The sequence below is a fragment of the Bufo bufo genome, chromosome 1, assembly GCF_905171765.1.
Source record: "Bufo bufo chromosome 1, aBufBuf1.1, whole genome shotgun sequence".
NCBI lineage: Eukaryota > Metazoa > Chordata > Amphibia > Anura > Bufonidae > Bufo > Bufo bufo.
In genome coordinates this window covers 607,328,359-607,350,436 of record NC_053389.1, presented here as the reverse complement: position 1 = coordinate 607,350,436, position 22,078 = coordinate 607,328,359, and the positions used below count along the sequence as shown (strand labels likewise).

The 22,078-nt window shown below is 43.5% G+C and overlaps 1 long non-coding RNA gene across 1 annotated transcript in view; it reads right to left on the bottom strand.

Moving 5' to 3' along the window:
• The window catches only part of LOC120985598, a 241,685-nt gene that overhangs the window by 159,889 nt on the left and 59,718 nt on the right, over nucleotides 1-22,078 (bottom strand). The window contains exons 2-3 of the long non-coding RNA XR_005775558.1: nucleotides 17,550-17,555; nucleotides 9,035-9,041 (exon numbers count right to left, since the gene is read on the bottom strand). This is a non-coding gene — a long non-coding RNA (uncharacterized LOC120985598). The remainder of the gene's footprint in view (nucleotides 1-9,034; nucleotides 9,042-17,549; nucleotides 17,556-22,078) is intronic.

Genomic DNA, 22,078 nt, shown 5'->3' with positions numbered 1-22,078 from the left:
TCCTCTTTCAGCAGGTGTGTTTCAGTTGCGCAGATGACATCCCCTCCCAGAGCCCTTGCTTCCTTCCACAGCATAGACCTTTTGAATGGGCTGTTTAGGCCCTTAGTGTTTACAGCAACAACTTTAAAGACCATAGGAAGAAGGATCTACGCTGTGGAGGCATAACGCACCATTAAGACATAAAACATTGCGAATAAGGGTTCCCTCTATCAATAAAGCCTGCCAATGGCCTATCCTGTAAGTGTACTGAGTAACAGAACATACAAAGAAAACAAATCTGCGTAACTCAGATGAAAAACCTAACAAAGGACAATCATTCGGTAGGGCATATACCACGGCTCTTGGCCGGAAAGGACTGCACAGCGCTACTATGACAAACAGTACACCTGTTGATCCCATAACCCCTTATCAACGATGGGATTTCCTCTTCTGGGACACTAGTTGCCAACCAGAGTCCAGGAGAGTAGGTGAGCAAGGGCCTTGGTCCGGGACCTCCATCGTGATGTTCCAAGAGTCCAGAAGCTTCTTCCCGGATTCTAGAGAGGTGATAATATGTATGGCACCCTGATGGTGGATCAGGACCTTGGTCGGGATACTATTGCACCTTAAAGCAGTAGTAAATGCACTAAGAGATCGACGCTGTTGAAGGGTGATAGCTGACAGGTCCGCAAAGACCTTGATCTGGCATTACGGGGAGGGCAGTGTGCCCAATTTCCTAGACGCCGCCAGTAACGCTTCTTTAATGTGGAAAAAATGGACGCGCACCAGGACATCTCTTGGTGACGAGCTAGGAAGATGCTTTGGCCTCATTACCCTGTGTGCTCTATCCAGGGTTAGATCATGGGGAGAGAGATCCGGGATCAGGGCTGTCATGAGGCTCTGTAGATAAGGGGTCAAATCATTAGGTGCTATTTCCTCAGGGACCACCTGGAATTTGAGATTGTTCCGGCGTGATCTGTCCTCTAGGTCAACCACTTTTGCGTTAAGCCGGTCTATTTTCTCTGACAGATCATTGTGGGCATCTATGAGCTGGTTGTGTGAGGTAGCAAAGTCCCCCATCTTGGACTCAATATGATCCACCCTGCCCTCTATGGCCACCACAACTGTTTGGAGTGGACGGACCAAGGAAGTTAAGTCCTTGTGAATGGATTTGCTAAAGAGGACCAGCATGTCCTTTAGTAGATTACTTAAAGCAGGCTGATCATTAGCTGGGATCGCCTGAATAATCAGGGTAGTGTGGTCGCTCACCTCACATATTGGAGTCTCCTCAGCCTGCTGCAGTCGCGGCCGCACCTGTCCCGCCATGGGCGAATTTGAAGATGGCGCTGGAGGATTGGAGCGCTTCGGTGGACTCCCCGCCTGAGATCCACGGGCGTCTCCAGGCCTCATGTGTGCGGTCGGGGATTCTGAAGATGCAGGTGGGAGCAGGCTAGACGTGGCGTCTGGTGAGTCTGCAGCCATGTCATCCAGGGGGTTGTTCCGGGCCTCTGGTTTATCGAGACCTTGCTGGCGGGATGGCGGAGGTGGTGAAGTATCCCCCGGAGGGCCGCCTTTCCCCAGGTAAAAGTCTAGCTTCCCCTGTTTTTTCATGGACCGCTTGCCTCTGGTCATCATCCGGACTGTCTGCGCTCTATCAGCCGTGTTGGAGTGCTTGGTTATGGGGTATATAATCCCGCTGTCGCTGGAGTAGCGCTGGAGCATTCAACTCACGCAGCCATCTTACTCGGCCGGCAAACCACGCCCCAGGGTAGATATGATTTTTGGTTGCTCTATATTACACTTTTTGTGAGGCAAGGTAACAAAAAATAGCTCTTTTGGCACCATTTAAATTTTTTATTATGTACAATGTTCATCTGACAGGTTAGATCATGTGATATTTTTATAGAGCAGGTTGTTACGGACGCGAAAATACCAAATATCTATACTTTATTTTGTTTATTATTTTTTTTTAAATCATGTTTTAGTGTCTGCATATTCTGAGAGCCATAGTTTTTTTCATTTTTTGGGCGATTGTCTTAGGGAGATTCTCATTTTTTGTGGTATGATATTACGGCTTGATTAGTACTATTTTAGGGTGCATATTGACTTTTTGATCGTTTGGTATTACACCATTTGTGATGTAAGGTGACAAATAATGCCTATTTTGACACACTTTTTATTTTACGGTGTTCACATGAGGGGTTAGGTCATGGGATTTTTATACAGCAGGTTCTTACGGACACGGCGATACCTAATATGTATACTTTTTTATTTATGTAAGTTTTACACAATGATATCATTTTTGAAACAAAAAAAAAAGTTCTAGTGTCTCCATAGTCTGAGAGCCATAGTTTTTTTTATTTTTTGGGCGATTGTCTTAGGTAGGGTATCTGTTTTGCGGGATGAGATGACGGTTTGATTGGTACTATTTTGCAGTGCATATGACTTTTGATCGCTTGCTATTACATTTTTTGTGATGAACGTGACATAAAATTACTTTTTTTACACCATTTTTATTTTATCTTTTTTACACCGTTTTTATTTTATCTTTTTTACGGTGTTCACCTGAGGGGTTAGGTCATGTGGTATTTTTTATAGAGCAGGTTGTTACGGATGCGGCGATACCTAATATTTTTTTTCTTTTTTTACATTTAACACAATAAAAGCATTTTTGAAACAAAAAATGAAAATGTTTTAGTGTCTCCATAGTCTGAGAGCAATCGTTTTTTAAAAATTTTGGGCGATTGTCTTAGGTAGGAGCTCATTTTTTGCGGGATGAAGTGATGGTTAAATTAGTAAGATTTTGGGGGGCATACGCCTTTTTGATCGCTTGGTCAGAGAGATCTTTAGCTAACTGCACTGAACCTCTGATGTATCCCGTCCCAGCCGTGTTATGAGGACGGACTTTGCCTGTGCTTCCAGCAGAGCCGCCATTTTATTGCTCCTGATCCTTGTCCCCTAGAGAAAACAAGACATTATAAATAATGAAAGCTATTTAGGAAAGTGTTTATAATGAAGTCATATTTATGTATTTTCAGTAATTGTATTTTCTTAATTTCCGGAAAACCCCCTTTAAGGCCTCATGCACACGACCGTTGTTATGTTCCGTCCCGCAAAATGGGGTTCCGTTGTTCCGTGATCCGTTTCCAATTTTGTTTCCGTGTGTCTTCCTTTATTTTTGGAGGATCACCAGACATGAAGGAAAGTAAAAAAAAGTCTAAGTCAAGTTTGCCATGCAAATGATAGGAAAAAAACGGACGCGGACGACAATCTTGTGTGCCTCCGCGTTTTTTCACGGTCCTATTGACTTGAATGGGTCCGCGGACCTTTTCATGAAAAAAAATAGGACAGGTTATATTTTTTTGACGGACTGGAACCACGGATCACGGACGCGGATGACAAACGGTGCATTAGCCGAGTTTTCAACGGACCCATTGAAAGTCAATGGGTCCGCAGAAAATCACGAAAAATGGAACAACGGACACGGAATAAAACAACGGTCGTGTGCATGTGGCCTCAGGATGGGTCACTACACATGGACCAGTGCAGTGTGCTTGCCCCCCAGGCTAAAATTTTCCAGCCAGCTCCTGCACTCATTTGATATTGATGAGCTATTCTAAGGATAGCTCATCAATAGAGTTTCACAAAAGTTCATTTTTTTGTAAGTAGCGGGTGCAATGACAGGGAGCTGCGATAGCGCCGTCCCTGTCATTGTACCCCTCAGATGCCGCGTTCATACATGATCGCGACATCTGAGTGCAAAATTAACAATAAAAAAAAATAATGTAATCAAACTTACCGACTCCATTCGCTCACGACGGGCCGCCCGCCGCCATCTTACTTGAAGATCTCGGTCGAAATCCTGTGCGGCGCGAGCTGGCGTGATGATGTAATCTCGCACTGCACGGGATTTCGGCCGAGATCTTCAAGCAAGATGGAGGCTGGTGGCCTGTTACGAGCAAATGGAGGAGGTAAGTTTGAATGTTTTTGTATTCTATACTATTTCAGGTTAAATCGATTCTCTGACACGAAGCACGAGGAAATTCGGCTTCTAGGCGAATCGAATTTATCCTGAAATTCGGATCGAATTCCACTTCTCTACTCATCAATATAAAAATCCCAGTGAACCCCTTTTAAAGGGGTTGTTCCACGGAAAATATTCTACAGTTTTCAAACCAGTACCTGGATCTGAATACATTTGTAATTGCATGTAAATAAAATTTTTGTATACCCACTTTTATGTTATGTATTAAAATGTATTTGTATAGCGCCACCTGCTCTTTGTTCTTTTTCTTATTTCTTTGTCCTGCTCACTGAGAAGGCCGCACATGCTCAGTTTCATCCTTCAACTGCCTCCTGAGCTGTGATAGGGAGAGCATGTACACACCCCCATAGCTACAGCAGAAAAGACATACCCCCTGAGCTACAGCAGAAAAGACACTCCGCTTGAGCTGTTAGCTTGAGATAAATCTAGTATAGGAATGAATGTGGATATCTTTGGATCCATATGAGGTACAGGACTGGTTCTAGCTTTGTTAGAACGAGATTAACATGTACTATATGATGCCTGACTTTCATTTTACGATAATCAGAGAATATAATAATGAGAAAATGAAAACGAATTTTAAAAATGATTGGCTGTTAGCTGGCTAATTGCAGTGGAGAGCGTCACAGCCAGGGAGAAAAAAAAACTCGCCTTCTACTTCGCTGTAACACTCTCCACTGCGATTGGCCAGCTCATAGCCAGGAAAAAGGACACACCCTTTTAGAAACATGGCCGTCTCTTCCTTCCTGTACCGATGGTATGGATTTACATACCAGGCAGGAAACCAGAACGGGGGGCACAGCGGGGGAACGGAGCAGTGCATTGGAAAAATAGTAAGCAATCTCACCTGCCATCAGTATGCCCTACACAGCCAGTGTCACGGAAGTAATAGGGGAGAACACCAAAAGAAAACAAGAAGGAAGGGCAAAGACACTAGGCCTCACCGCTAGGGAAGGAAAAGGGTCACCACCTATAAAACGGTAGAGATGCCCATACACCGGAACCTAGAAAACCCTGGTGACCCTCAGATGCCCTAAAGGTAATGACAGGGCAGAGACAACCCGTTCCTTCCCTCGTGAAGGAACTAGCGTCTCGCTGAGGCCTAGTAAACAACCAGAGAGGGGGGGGGGAATACAAAACACAACAAGCGGGACACTTAACTTCTAAGGATGATGGATGAACAGGACTTCAACACGACCCACACTCCAACTCTTCCAAAGCCAAATAAAGCTATCCAGAGCAAGGAGGGATGGGTAAAGTCAGACTAAATAGGGATGGGTAAAGGTCACATGATCCACACCTGAACAGGAGGTGTGGACATACCAGCAACACACAGACAAAGTGAAACCAAAAGAGGCTGTCAGATCACTAATGTGCAGATAATCTTTCAGACCTTCTAAGACCTGTCACAGGAGTGACAGCCAGCTATTTACTGTACATGATAATGTCATAACCGGTGAAAGGTCCTCTATAAAAGGGCTTCTGTCATCAGGAACATCCTTATCAAACTGCCTGACTTTAGACATTTGCTAATGTCAGCTGAAGCTAACAGTCTTTATTGCTTCTTTCTGTGTGCCTCCGTTTTTGTGATGGGGCCAGGCAGGATGATGTGAACACTGCCTGGTTCTGTCAATCAACATGATGAAGGCATGGCCAAGGGAGGGAGAACAGAGCCTCTAGGAGTAGGGGCAACACCCCCATTGCTCCTAGAGGCTCATTTGCATAAAATAAAAGTTCATTTTTCACAAAAACAGAGGCACATAAAAAAGAAGCGATAAAGACTGTTAGCTTCAGCTGACATTTGAACATATTTAAAGTCAGCCAGTTTAATAAGGATATTTCTGATGACAGAAGCCCATTAATGAAAACCTGATCCAGAGTGCTCTGCACCTCAGACTGGGCCAAAGATTTACCTTCCAAAAAGATAATGGCCCTTAATACACAGCCAAGGCAACAGAGGAGTGGCTTAGGGACAACTCTGTGAATGTTCCTAAATAGCCCAGCCAGATTCCTAACTTCAACCTAAACATGAATATGGCTGTCCACTAACAGTTCCAAACCAACATGACAGAGCTTAAGAGGATCTCCAGAGAAGAATGCCAGAAAATCTCCAAATCCAGGTGTGAAAACCAAATGGCCTCATACCCAAGAAGACTGGAGGTTTTAATCACTGCCAAAGGTGCTTCAACTAAGTACTGAGTAAAGGGTCTGAATACTTATGTCAATGCAAGATTCTAGTTTTTCCTTTTCAATAAATTAGCAAAGATTTCGAACATTCTGTTTTCACTTTCTCATTATGAGGTACTGAGAGCAGAATGATGGGGGAAAACTTGTTTTTCCTTTTGATTTTAGTACAAGACCACAACATAACAAAATGTGAAAAAAATGAAAGGGTATGAAGACTTTCTGAACAAACTGTTACACATAAATATGTATCTTAAAGTGATTAAAGTTATAAATTGTGTCTCTGTTTACTGTAATATGTCATCTGTGCAGGTTTTCTAACATTAATATTAAAGTGCTGCAGATTTTCATATTACACATCTTTATTACATTATAATGTTCTGTGGCCTGAAATGAATGGTTTCAGTAACAGAATAGTTAAGGAGCTTTGTAAAAATTTCAAGTTTAAAAGATGCCGTACTGGGAAAGTCAAGGACAGGTAACTGGGAGAAAATACAACAATCTAGCTGAAAAACGATTACAATAAAATCCCAAGGTGACAGGTAGCTCTAATCACAGATCACCTCACCAAAATGAGATATACATAGGGTCACATGTTACTCACATAGAACTGTAGAGAACAGATCTGTCAGTAGTGCAGCTTGTATGTATTCAGTTAAAAGACATAGAGGTTCAAGACCCCTTTTTGACACTTTTTATAGGCCCGTGCAACAAAATTTTGTCGCACAGGTGTTTCTACGCTGTCCTCGCCAAATGGGGATGGTCAGTGTCGGACTGGTGTACCAAGGGCCCACCAGTAAATTCATTCTGGGGGCCCACTGTACAGCTACATGCAGATACTACCTGCTCACAGAGCGACAGGCAGCAAGAAGACCCTCAAGATGAATGAGGGGTCTCTGCAACAACTTCGAGAAGACGAGTCCCTGGGGAAAGAAATAAGCATGGACTGCTGGTGGTGTGCCTAATTTATGACGAGGCCTGCAGCCTTGTGATCAGATAAAACTGAATGAAAGGGGTTGTCACCATGTGAATTGAAGTTGAACATGCACACTGCCAGCGCTCCATTTAATCTTTATGGTATTGCAGAAGATAGCCAGATACTGTGCTGTTCCATACAGCGCACTCATTCCCGCGACTGATGGGATTACCAGTGGTCAGATCCCCACTGATCAGACACTTATCCTGTGGATAGGAAGGTGTTAATCCTGGCACACCCCTTCAGCTACAGAGGATCTCTAGACTAAAAAATTTAATGAAGTAATATTGTCATTATACATCTGTTAAAGGGAACCTGTCACCTGGATTTTGGGTATAGAGCTGAGGACATGGGTTGCTAGATGGCCACTAGCACATCCGCAATACCCAGTCCCCATAGCTCTGTGTGCTTTTATTGTGTAAAAAAAAAACTGATTTGATACATATACAAATTAACCTGAGATGAGTCAGAGCTTGAAAATATGACTCTTCTCTGGTCACACAAGTAAGGCTACTTTCACACTAGCGTTCGGGTGTCCGCTCGAGCGCACCGTTTGAAGGGGCTCACGAGCGGCCCCGAACGCATCCGTCTGGCCCCAATGCATTCTCAGTGGAGGCGGATCCACTGAGAATGCATCCGCCTGCCAGCGCTCAGCCTCCGCTCCGCTCAGTGAGCGGACACCTGAACGCTGCTTGCAGCGTTCGGGTGTCCGCCTGCCCGTGCGGAGGCGAGCGGATCCGTCCAGACTTATAATGTAAGTCAATGGGGACGGATCCGCTTGAAGATGACACCATATGGCTCAATCTTCAAGCGGATCCGTTCCCCATTGACTTACAATGTAAAGTCTGAACGGATCCGCTCAGACAACTTTCACACTTAGAAAATTTTCTAAGTTTTAATGCAGACGCATCCGTTCTGAACGGATGCGAACGTCTGCATTATCGGAGCGGATCCGTCTGATGAAACATCAGACGGATCCGCTCCGAACGCTAGTGTGAAAGTAGCCTAATAAGATATGACTCTTTTATGTTAATTTGCATATGTATCAAATCGTTTTTTTTACACAATAAAAGCACACAGAGCTATGGGGACTGGGTATTGCGGATGTGCTAGTGGCCATCTAGCAACCCATGTCCTCAGCTCTATACCCAAAATCCCGGTGACAGGTTCTATTTAAGTAGTATCTTCCTTTAAGGCTCTGTTCACATTATCGTCATTAGGATACATTCTTCTGATAGCCAAGAACAATAGAAACTGGGCAGAAAACAATAAATTTGTGATGTGCATAAAGGTTATATACCGGTAGGCCTTCCCAGCATAAACCCACCTACACCTACAGATGCACCTATGATTTAGGGCTCGTTCACACGAACGTGTGAAGCCCGTGCCTGTGCTGTGGACCGCAATGCACGGACACCATCCGTGGGGCAGCCGCATGGGGATCGTGGACCCATTCACTTGAATGGGTCCGCGATCCCTCCGTTCCGCAAAAAGATTGAGCATGTTCTACCTTTTTGCGGTGCGGAGGCAGGGAACGGAACCCCAGGAAGCACTCCGTAGTGCTTCCGTAGTGTTCCGTTCCTTGCTTTTGTTCCGCATTGAAGTGAATGGGTCCGCATCTGTGATGCGGAATGCACACGGAACGGTGCCCATGTATTGCGGATCCGCAAATGCGGTCCGCAATACAGCAACGGGCAGCATACGTTCGTGTGAACGAGCCCTTAGTCAAATGTATAGGAAACACTTCTTGGCTAATTTGGCCAATATATGGTAGTGCACTTTTTTAGCTGTTGAAAAGCGTTTTCAATACAAGGTGTTGTCACAAAAAAAGATTTTTTTTACAATAGGACTCAATGGCTTAGTATAGAACTGTATTGTTTCCTTTTCAAAGGACCGCAAAGAACATAAACCCCGAATGTGGTGTGAACCCAGAATTGGTAGTCTGTAATTTGGAAAACTGGATGCAGAAAAATGAATAGGGCAATATTCACAAACAGGCGCTTTGTGGCAGCAGTCCACTGATGCACTGCTGTGAACGGGATCTTATGAAATGCCATTGACATGGGGTGGGTGTTTTTTAGGGCATGCTGCATTTTCCCTTAAAGGCACCTTTACATGGGACTATTTACTGGCTGATTATCGGGTACAAATGCTCGTTCCCAAAAATCCGCCTATAAGAAGGTGCAGCAGATCAACTGAAGGACGAGAAAACGCTTGTTCATCGGGTGAATGTTCATCGTGGTTTATGCAGGCATGTAATGTAATTTTCACTCTATAAGGCCTCATGCACACAAACGTATTTTCTTCCAGAGTCCGTTCCGTTTTTTTTGCGGACTGTATACGGAACCATTCATTTCAATGGGTCCGCAAAAAAAACCCAGAAGTTACTCCATGTGCATTCCGTTTCCGTATGTCCGTATTTCCATTCCGCAAAAAAATAGAACATGTCCTATTATTGTCCGCATTACGGACAAGGATTGGAGTGTTCTATTAGGGGCCAGCTGTTACGTTCTGCAAAATACATACGGCCGTGTGTATAAGGCCTACGATGCATTGGGCCATTCGACGCACCTAGGGTTTAGAGGAGGAAAAAAAAAATTTTCAATCAGACCTGAATTCTCGGTGATTCTAAGATCGACAATCTCTACCTGGGACCACAAATAATGGCTTTTACCAGCTGTCACTCAACTTTCCCAGTCTTTCATCAGATCTCAGATTAGGCCCACAATGTTAGGCCTCTTGCACACGACCGTATGGCTTTTTCAGTATTTTGCGGTCCGACAAAAATACGGATGACGTCCGTGTGCATTCAGTTTTTTGCGGAATGGAACAGCTGGCCCCTGGTAGAACAGTACTATCCTTGTTCGTTATGCGGATAATAATAGGACATGTTCTATCTTTGAACAGAATGGAAAAATGGAAACGGAAGGCATACGGAGTACCTTCCGTTTTTTTGCGGATCCATTGAAATGAATGGTTCCGTATACGGTCTGTAAAAAATGGAACGGAAACGGAAAAAAAAAATGTTTGTGTGCAAGAGGCCTTAATCAGACACCAGTCTCATTTGACCACCTATAACCTTAATCAGACCTCAGATCAGAACAAAAAATAAATAAAACAACTTAGACCTCTTTCACACGGGTGTCACGGATTTTGTCCGGATGCATTGCGGGTGCATTGCGGCAAACCCGCGTGAGTAGGCACACAATTTCAGTCAGTTTGCGTTCTGTTGTTCAGTTTTTTCCGTGCTAGTGCAATGCGTTTTGCACGCGCGTGATAAAAAACTGAATGTGGTACCCAGACCTGAACCCGGACTTCTTTACAGAAGTTTGGGTTTCGGTTAGGTGTTCTGTTGATTTTATTATTTTCCCTTCTAACATGGTTATAAGGGAAAATAATAGCATTCTTAATACAGAATGCTTAGTAAAATGTTCATTGAGGGGTTAAAAATGAAAAAAAATTAACTCACCTCATCCACTTGATCGCGCAGCCGGTATCGTCTTCTTTCTTCTTTCTACAGGACCTGCAAAAGGACCTTCTATGACATTATCACGCTCACCACATAGTGAGTGTGGTGACGTCAGCACACGTCCTGCTGAATGAAGATAGAAGGACCTTCTATCTTCATTCAGCAGGACCTGCGCTGCTGTCAACGCACTCACCACGTGGTGAGCACGATGACATCAGCGCAGGTCCTTTTGCAGGTCCTGTAGGAAGAAGAAAGACAATAACGGCTGCGCGATCAAGTGGATGAGGTGAGTTTATTTTTTTTTTATTTTTTAACCCCTAGATGGACATTTTAGTTAGCATTCTGTATTAAGAATGCTATTATTTTCCCTTATAACCATGTTAGAAGGGAAAATAATACAGTGAATTGACTTTAATGGGGTCCAGGGTTGCTCATCCCTATTTACTAACATCATCTCTTAGCAACCATGCGTGAAAATCGCACTGCAACTGCGCTTGCTTGGGTTGCTATGCGATTTTTACGCAGCCCCATTAATTTCTATGGGGCCTGCGTTGCATGAAAAACGCAGAATATAGAACCTGCTGTGATTTTCACGCAACGCACAAGTGCTGCGTGAAAAACAACGCTCATGTACACAGCCCCATTGAAATTAATAGTTCAGGATTCAGTGCGGGTGCAATGCATTCACGTCACGCCCGTCTCAAAGGGGCCTTACTACTCCTGCTCTGGACAGCGGTGCCACTCAGGAGATCCAGCATGTACTTCCTGCAGCGTTGCACTGTGACCTGACATCAGGTGATTTGCCTCTCAAAGCTGTCAGGATACAACACAGCGGGCACCCAGCAGAAGACTGGGAGCAATGAGTAAAACTAGTGCTGGCTGCGCTACACTCACCTCTCCCAACACCTCCTGTGTGCTAATGAGTGCTTCCTTAAAGGAAATGGTCATTAGTATTCGCTTTATACGACGCACTGCCATTATAACCCCAATTTTGGGGGAAAAAAGTACATCTTAGGGTCCATTCACACGTCCGTATGAGTTTTGCGGATCCGCAAAACACGGACACTGGCAATGTGTGTTCCGCATTTTGCAGACCGCACATTGCCGGCACTCTCATAAAAAATTCCTTTTCTTGTCCGCAATTGCGGACAAGAATAGGACAAGTTCTATTTTTTTGCGGAACGGAAGTGCGGATCTGCACATTCCGGCCCCATTGAAAAATGGAAAATCTCCCGATAAGTAAAATTTTGGGCTGTGGTCCACTTCGAGTGAAAACTGGAGTCCCTTTGTAATGTAATCTGTGCCGGGTACAGACTTGGGGCTCATGCACGTGAACGTATTTTCTTTTTCGTGTCCGTTCCGGGGTTTTTTTGCAGACCATATGCAGAACCATTCATTTCAATGGGTCCGCCAAAAAAACGGAAGGCAAGGAATAATACAATTGTATTTGTTTTTGCCCTTTGAAATAAATAGAGAAAATTATTGCATATGAACATTTCCTGACATCTCTGCAATGCAGGAATAGCAATTATGTACATTCCCAGTCACTCACCATGCACATATGACCAGTGTGGTAAAAAAAAAAAAATACTTATCAGCTTGGATATGCAAAAAGGAATTGTCATAATTGAAACATGGAAGATGTCCCATAGGCTGAAAAAAATAAATAGATCGGGATGTTGAGACCGGCGCATGCGCAATAAACGCTCGGATGACGATGCCCATAATGGGTAATGCTGTGCGCAGATGCGATGATTCGGATGCATGGTGCAGGCGCGGCATTTCACACTGAAGGGAGGAGGTAATCAGAAGAAACTAAGGCGGGTCAGAGTGGTGAAAGGGGAGGGGTTTTAGATGAATAGCGACGAGGGGCCTGGGCACCGGCCGCTTGAACACCGCCCCTGGGCACCTTCAGACCTAATTTGCATATTGAATAAAAGTGTTTTTTGAAGAAAATAAGCGACGGCCAGCTAAACAGTAAGTAGCATTCACATATGGGGACTATAATTCTGATAATGGTGTTAGTGTTCTACTGTATAATGGTCAGTATAGGTGAAAGACTCCCTTTAACCCCTTGGGCTCATTTTCACCTAAAGACCAGGCCATTTTTTGCAAATCTGACCAGTGTCACTTTATGTGGTGATAACTTTAAAATGCTTTGACTTATCCAGGCCATTCTGAGATAGTTTTTTCGTCACATATTGTACTTCATGACACTGGTAAAATAAAGTAAAAATATAAATTTTATTTATAAAAAAATACCAAATTTACCAAAATGTTGGAAAAATTAGCAAATTTCCAAGTTTCAATATCTCTACTTCTATAATACATAAAAAAATGCAAAACCTATAGAAGAAACGAAGCTGACTACATACTATTATCAAATATCATAAATACTTTATTAATTACAAAACATGATATATATCAAGGACATGATCATTAAAAACCAAGTGGACAGAGAAAAACACCATCCTGATGGGACACAGGCTACAGGCAATAATGTATAAAAAATAATAAATCAATAGATATCACGAAGGTAGGTCATATATAATAACACAATATATATGTGGGGAACCGCAGGTGAACAGAATAATAACTGCCGGTCCAGAAGGAGGATCCAGAAATAACCACCCACTTCCGCCCATACAACCTGACAGCATAGAAGAAATATAAAAGAGAACCTACCAGGACAAGTGCCGTGTGTCAACCATCAAGGATGGCGTTACCCCAACGCGCGTTTCGGCGTGCCTTCGTCAGGGGGTAATGCCATAACTGTGGAGCACAGGTTATAAACCCCCCTCCTCCAATAGAACACTTGCCTGCTGATTCGTTCCCTAAATCACCTGGACGCCAGCTGGCCGCGCCGTGAGCGGATCGCAGCGCATGGTCCTCCCCCCCGGCCAGCGTCACATCGCCACACCCCCGTCACGTGACACGTCACATGACCTGGTGGGATGACGTAGAGACGTGGGGCGGGAGGGACCGCGCGCACACATCCAGGGGAGAAGGGAAAACAAATCAGGACACTGCTGCAAAAAAAGAGAGAGGAGAAGACACCCCCTCTACTGGCGGTCAATATATAGACGTATCGCCATCATCACAGCTCCTTCATTGTCATTAAATAGAAAGTACTCTGTATCTACCCGTAGCATATATTTTAAAATACAAGTATAAATTAAGATGCGGATGTAAAATTAAAATACTGGTAATAGATAATGGTGATGAGCTAAAAAAGCTAATAGATAACTAATAGAATGTGAATACATGGAATGGAATAAAAAACAAATAATTACATATTGTACACATTGATACATCATAAATAACTTATTTTAAAAAAAGCATGTAAGTGTGATTCATGTTAATCATGTTACATATTATACAAGTTGATACATCATGAATGACTTATCAATAGATACATAAACGTGTAATTCATATTATGGTGAGTAAAGCAAAATACATAAAATACATAAAATAAATGAATGAAGGTGAAAAATAGAAGTATGTTAAATGTTTTGAGCGCTATAGTATGCTCAAAACAACATAATAAAATTACAAATACATTCCATATCAGTGAAAGTATGATGAGTACATATGAAGATAAATGAAAACAATAGTGCTGGATACATATGAAACCCACTATGTACAAAATACATATGGATAATCCATTGTGCATATGAAGATGCAGAGGGGTGAAAAAAGGTGGGGAGGGGGGTTGGGGGATTGGGGGGGAGGTAGGAAAGGGGGGGAGAAGGGAAGGGGGGGAAAGGGGGAGGAGAGGGAGGAAAAGAAAGGAAGGGAAAGGGGAAAGGGAAGAACAGAAAAATAAGAAAAAAGGGAAGAAAAAAGGGGGACCAAATATATGTATGTGAGTGAAAGTGTCACACCTACAATATGTCCCAATCCAATACCTCCAATACCTGTATTACATAAAAAAGGGAGAAATATATAACACCAATGGGTACAGAGACCAAAAACAGATATCACGATCTTGATATAACAGAATCAGTCGGATCCTAAGAAGAAGCTGGAAGAATGTTTCATTCTAGAGTAAATGGAAAGGTCTTCTATGATTGGAGGGATAATATAACCTGAAAAGATAAACAAAGTGAGAAAGAATGTTAAAAAGACAATAATAACTAAAAGCAAATAGTCCACAGTGGCGGTCTGAATGGCTAGAGAAACGTGGCGAAACCCAGATTCTCATTAAGGCCAGAGGGGCGAAGAGTCCCCAATGTCCAAATCCAGCGACTTTCTTTCTGGGCAAATTTTTTAGGTATGTTCCCAGCCCTCAAGTTGGCTCTGATGCAGTCTATTCCTCTCACTTTAAGAAGTCTTGGATTACAAGCGTGACAGATCTTAAAATGTCTTGGAATGGGTTTTAGGCCTTAGCAGCAATGATGTCTCTTACGTGCTCACGTACTCTTATTTTCAATTCGCGAGTGGTAAGTCCAATATAAATTTTTGGACAAGGGCACTTAGCATAGTATACTACTTTGGGTGTGGAGCAGGTAATTTGATGTGTGATCTTAAACGTTTTTATACCTCCTGCATCAGTGAACGTATCTGCTCGTTCCATGTTGGGACATGCAACGCATCTCCCACATGGTTTGAAACCCCATTGTGGTCATCTTTTAGCAGAGAAGATCTGTTGAGGTATCAGTTCCAAATAGCATCTAACCAGATTGTTGCGCAGAGTATCGGCTCTGCGTGCAGTAATGGAGGGATACGATGGCAATAGTTTCTCCAGAATTGGATCAGTTTGTAAAACCGACCAATGTCTGGCCATAATCTCCCTCATCTCCTCCCACCGAGAATGGTATGTAGTTACATACCTGATCTTAGTATCCATAACTTTATCTCTTTTTGGTTGTAGGAGGTCAACTTGTTTTTGTGATCTCGCTCTGTGGTATGCCCTCTTTATAGATCCCCGGCTGTATCCTCTTCTCAAAAAGCAGTTAGTTAGATCAGTCGCTCATTCCTCAAAGGTATTTTCTTCTGAACAAATCCTCTGCATGCGTAAAAATTGTCCAATAGGGATTGCGTTAATGGTGTTTCTAGGATGCAGAGAGGAAGCGTGTAAAAACGCATTAACCGAGGTGTCTTTACGGTATACATTAGTCTTTATATGCCCCCTATCATTTTTGGATATTGCCACGTCTAGGAAATTGATCACACTTTTGTGGTACATGTAAGTAAGTTTGATATTTCTGGAGTTTTTATTCAACGCCGTAAAAAACTTGTGTAGCTGTCCCTCAGTACCATGCCAGATCAGGAAGATGTCATCAATGTACCGCGCCCAAAAAATGGTGCGGTCCATGATGACATGTCCATCTGGCATGGTATCACATCCATCAGACATAAACAGGTCTCTCTCCCACAGCCCCAGGAACAAATTAGCATATGAGGGTGCGCAGGCCGCCCCAACGCGGTTCCCTGGAGCTGTAGGAAAAAAGACCCGTTAAAAGTGAAAAAATTTTTGGTCAATACAAACCGTAGTAGTTGTAACAAAAAACTGATAAGGCTATTCTTGATATTGTTGGCCCTAAGAAAAAACTCCACTGCCTCCAATCCATCTGAATGTCTAATACTTGTATACAAGGATTCTACATCACATGTTACTAACCAATTATCCTCCTCGAGGGTAATTCCTTGTAATTTCTGCAACAAATCAGAGGTGTCACAAACATATGACGGTAAGAGCTCCACCATGGGTTTCAGATGATAGTCAAGTAATTTACAGACATTCTCCACCAGGCTACCTTGGCCTGATATAATTGGCCTACCTGGGGGAACTGATGCATCCTTGTGGATTTTCGGCAGTAGATAAAGTGTAGGTATAGTCATCAAAGTCTCTAGAGACCAGTTTGACAAACAGATCCACTGCCGGACACAAGGATAAAGGAGGGAACTTAGTTGATTTCTTCCGCAGGACAGAAGGTACATCATTTTTGGCTCCATCCTCGCATTCATGTAACAGGTCCTCCAAAATTTGGAGGGCCTGTTGTTTAGACCGGGTATCAAGGCCTTCTACCTCAGTTTCCTTGTGGTGCCAGCGCTTCATCATCAGAGAGCGCCCAAACAAATGTAGATCTTTTATGGCAGTAAACTGGTCGAAATGTGAGCTCGGTGCATATGACAGCCCACGTTCTAACAGTGAAATATCAGTATCTGTGAAATTATACGTAGAGAGATTGATTACCTTGAGATCTTTCTCATGTTGTCAAGTGTTAGTAGGTGGAGCCTGTTGTCTCTTCTGCCCCGGTGCCTGACCATGATCCATCTTTCTCTTGTTTTTCCTTGAACGGGTAAAATGAGATGTACTCGATTGAGGGTCATTCTGTGAGGATATCGAGGAGATAGACGAAGATCTGCTCAACGCCTTACCCCTATCTCTCCCCCTCCATCTATATACTCTCCTTTGTTGAACATCATTCTGGTCCCGAATAAATTTCTTCATTTTAAAGTCCTGAATTTCCTTTTCCCATTCAGAGTATTTGAACTCCATCAGATCATGAAATTGTTTTAACATCTCAGGGGTGCCTTCTTGAGAAAGGTGTGTCTGTAACTGTTCAATTTCCTGATCAATATGTTCCAAACTCTTCTTGTTAAGTCCAATTAAAAGTTCCATACATTTGAGAGAACTGCTGCTGCATACCTCCTCACATCTTTGGGTAAAGTTCTCATCTTCTATAGGGAAGGAGGGGAACACCTGTATCCGTAAGCCCCTGGGGATAAGGCTCCTCTGGAGATATTTTTCCAGAAATATAATAAATGAAGGTAATGTCGCACTAAAATGAGGTGGAGATCCAACAGAGGTGCACCCACTAACAGACAGCACCCAGTCTGAAGAGAATAAATAGTATAAAGAATGGAAGTGGGGCACACTCTAAAAGTACAGGGATCTTTTATTATATATAACACTATTAATAATAAAATTGACAATAAAAGTCACAATAGGATATCAACAAGAATAAAAGAGCAGCAGATAAAGTGTTAATACCAACGGTGAGATAGGTGGTAGGTTTAAAAAATAAAAAGTAAAAATATATTAAATCAGACAGTATAAATTGATATAAATACGGATCCCAATATATAAATAGAAAATTTGAAGATAAAATGTTATATTTGGATATTCAATGATAGTTATACGAATAATTCACTGATCAAACTTGGTATATTGTTCCATACAGGGTTTTCAGTAGTATAGATAATCCTCTCCTGCAACCAGTCCTTTTAGCAGCTATTGATTATGATGGTCAGAGTCCCAAGCGTATGCAGCCTTAAAGATTTATTTGAACAGTAATTCGGCTGCTCATACGTACAGCGGCGTCCCGCTGTATTGATATAGGAAGCGATCGCTTAGATGAGATATGCAAAGTCTTACCCGAGGATCTTTTATGCTGGATGGTGAGCCCTCGACTCGGCGTGTCTCTCCTAACTCCCTTGAGACTGGAGTTAGGAGAGACGCTTCCTATATCAATACAGCAGGACACCGCTGTACGTATGAGCAGCCGAATTACTGTTCAAATAAATCTTTAAGGCTGCATACGCGTGGGACTCTGACCATCATAATCAATAGCTGCTAAAAAGACTGGTTGCAGGAGAGGATTATCTATACTACTGAAAACCCTGTATGGAACAATATACCAAGTTTGATCAGTGAATTATTCGTATAACTATCATTGAATATCCGAATAAAACATTTTATCTTCAAATTTTCTATTTATATATTGGGATCCGTATTTATACTGTCTGATTTAATATATTTTTACTTTTTATTTTTTAAACCTACCACCTATCTCACCGTTGGTATTAACACTTTATCTGCTGCTCTTTTATTCTTGTTGATATCCTATTGTGACTTTTATTGTCAATTTTATTATTAATAGTGTTATATATAATAAAAGATCCCTGTACTTTTAGAGTGTGCCCCACTTCCATTCTTTATACTATTTTTCCAGAAATGCTTTATTCCACCAGATGCGTGTTCTTTTATGCAGCAACTGCTGCAATGAATACTGGGTCTCCCTGAAAGTCTCTCCGCCATCCAGACCGCCAACTGCCCCCTCGTTGTAACGGGGTTCCGAAGGTACACTCGGTCCCCCATTAGCCGCAGACCTGCTGCTTAGCTTCGGGAACGAGGATCTGTGTTTTACCTCGTTCCCAGGGCGGCTTTACTAGCTGGGTATGGATCCACAGGATTTACTTTATGCTGTTAAAAACAAAGCAGGGCGCACCATAGGGTAATACCGTTGGTAGACAGATAAAATAAATGGTTCCAGTACAGGGCTCACCTTTTGTGGTTGTGCTATCTGTAGGCACAACTCTAGTAAAAGCTTGTCAATACATGTGATGGAGTCACGATTCGCTGGTGGATCTGCAGCCGTGGAGGGATGACTTCTTGTCGGAGATCCCTGAAGTCTCCAAGAAGTGATAGGATACAGAGGTAAAGAGATAAAATATCCCAGGGCGCAAGAATCCAATCCAGATAGTGGTAGTAAATAGAAAACTTATTTATTGCAGAAGTACAACGCGTTTCGGGGAGTAGTTCCCCTTCATCAGGTACATAACACTGCATATCAGTGTTATGTACCTGATGAAGGGGAACTACTCCCCGAAACGCGTTGTACTTCTGCAATAAATAAGTTTTCTATTTACTACCACTATCTGGATTGGATTCTTGCGCCCTGGGATATTTTATCTCTTTACCTCTGTTTACTAGCTGGGTGGCTCCCTGCTCCTAAGTCTGCCTTGAGCGCCGAGCTGATCACTCGGTGCTCGACTGGTTGGTCTGTCGGTCATGTGACGCTGGCCACGTCACATGACCCTCACTCCCCACTATAAATATAGACAGCCTGCTGGCCACAGGTTGCCTGTTAATTTAGGTTCCACCTGTGATTTGGTCTTTCCTGGCGTACTTACCTCCTGCTGAATTCCTGACGATCCTCTGCCTGCTCCTTGTGTACTTTGCTGCTCTCCTGGTATTCTGACCCTGGCCTCCTCCTGACGATCCTCTGCTGACTCCTTTGGTACTTCACGTCTCTCCTGGTATTTATGACCCCGACTTCTCCTGACAATTCTCTGCTTGCTCTATTTGTACTTTGTAGCTTTCCTGGTATTGACTCGGTCCGTTCACGTCCTGTTGTTTGTCTGTCTGTCATCCCTGCACTTATTCCAAGTTAGGGATTGCCGTCCAGTTGTCCCCTGTCATTAGGACTTGCGAGGCAAGTAGGCAGGGCCAGGGGTAAGGGTGGAGCGCAGTGGTCACTTCCCTCCCCCCTGTGTGTGTGTGTACGCGACCGTTACAGATTAACAGGCCCAATAACCACTGTATAATGAATCCTCTGGTGACCCTGACTGACCATGTCTCTAATCTGACGCAGATGGTGCAGGAGTTAGGGGAAAAACTCAGTTCTTTTGAGTTAGGGCAAGGTTCTTCCACTCCTCAGGCCTCCAGTCCGCATTTTGAGCCCCAGATTAAGCTCCCAGAACCCTTTTCTGGGGACCGGAAGAAGTTTCTCTCTTTTAAGGAGAATTACAAACTGTACTTCCATTTGCGCCCCGTGTCCTCTGGCCCCGAGAGTCAACGCATGGGCATTATCATTTCCCGATTACAGGGTGATCCCCAGGACTGGGCGTTCTCTTTACCTGCTGGCGCCAGTTGTTTATCTTCTGTGGAGGGGTTCTTTCAGGCCCTGGGTACCCTCTATGATGAACCAGACAGGGCTCTAGTAGCCGAGACGGCTCTAAAGGCACTGGTTAAGGGCAATCCACCAGCGGAGGATTATTGCACCCAATTCAGAGGGTGGTGTGTCCCCTCAGGATCTCAGTCAGTTCAGGTCAGGTCTGTCTGATAAATTAAAGGATCTTCTGGTCAGTTATCAACTTCCAGAGACCTTAGAGGAGATGATGACCCTTGTTGTCCGACTTGACCAACGGGTTAGAGAGAGACGACAGGAACAACAGTTCTCTTCCCAGATGGTGGTCCAGCCAGAGGCCTATCCCAGAGACAATGCTGAGGTCTCCACCGAGGAACCCATGCAGGTTGGCATGACCCGAGGGAATCTTCGCCGCAGACGTGGAGAATGCTTTTACTGTGGAGATCCTGACCATTGGATCAACCAGTGTCAAGTCTCCTAAGGCAAGGCAACCTAAAGACCAGGTACACCCTGAATTTTCTAAATGTAAGCTTTCGGTACCCATTATGATTTCTCTGGGAGTAGATAAATGGCCGGGTAAGGCCTTTATTGATTCTGGCTCAGCGGCTAGCTTTATTGACTCTGAGTATGCTGTAAGATTGGGTATTCCTATGTTTGTCTTACCAACTCCAATTCATGTCATGGCTATTGATGCTACTCCTCTTATTGGTGGTACGGTGAGCTTATGTACCTCGGAGATTTCTCTAACCGTGGGTGTGTGCCACTCAGAGAGATGTTCGCTTTTAGTCCTGGAGAACCTACCGGCTGAGGTGGTACTAGGGTTGCCTTGGCTCCGACTACATAACCCCACTATAGATTGGTCCAATGGGGAGTTGGTGAGATGGGGCCTAAATGTGACTCGTGCTTGTCCGTGGTACAGGCTGGGGTCTCAGTAAAGTCTGATACTTTACCCTCTGTTGTTAGGGAATACTCTGATGTATTGTCATCACCAACCCCGGAGGTTCTACCCCCCCATAGACCTTATGATTGTACCATAGAGCTAGTAGAGGGGGCCAAGTTTCCTAAGGGACGAATTTATAATCTTTCTATGCCCGAACGCAAGGCCATGGAAGATTATATTAGACCTTCTGTCTCTCCTATGGGGGCGGGGTTTTTCTTCGTTAAGAAAAAAGATGGTGGTCTTAGGCCATGTATCGATTACCGGAGATTAAATAAAATCACTGTCCATAATAGATACTCCCTCCCATTGATTCCGGATTTATTTAACCAGGTTCTGGGGGCAACCTGGTTTTCCAAAATTGACCTGAAAGGGGCATACAATCTAATCTGAATCAAGGAGGGAGACGAATGGAAGACGGCGTTCAATACCCCGGTAGGACACTTTGAATATCAGGTGATGCCTTTTGGACTCAGCAATGCCCCAGCTGTGTTCCAAAACTTCATGAATGACATTCTTAGGGAGTTCTTAGGTAAATTTGTTATTGTCTATCTTGACGACATTTTGATATTCTCTCCTGACTTCGAATCCCATGTGTCTCATGTTAAACAAGTATTAGAGGTGTTGAGGGAGAATCAGCTATCCGCTAAGCAAGAGAAATGTGTCTTTGGTGTACAGGAGATTCTGTTTCTAGGGCATGTTCTGACTCCTCACACCTTCAAGATGGATCCCGGTAAGGTACTAGCAATTAAGGAATGGGTAAGACCTTCATCCTTAACCCCTTAAGGACATAGGACGTACCGGTACGCCCTATTTCCCGAGTCCTTAA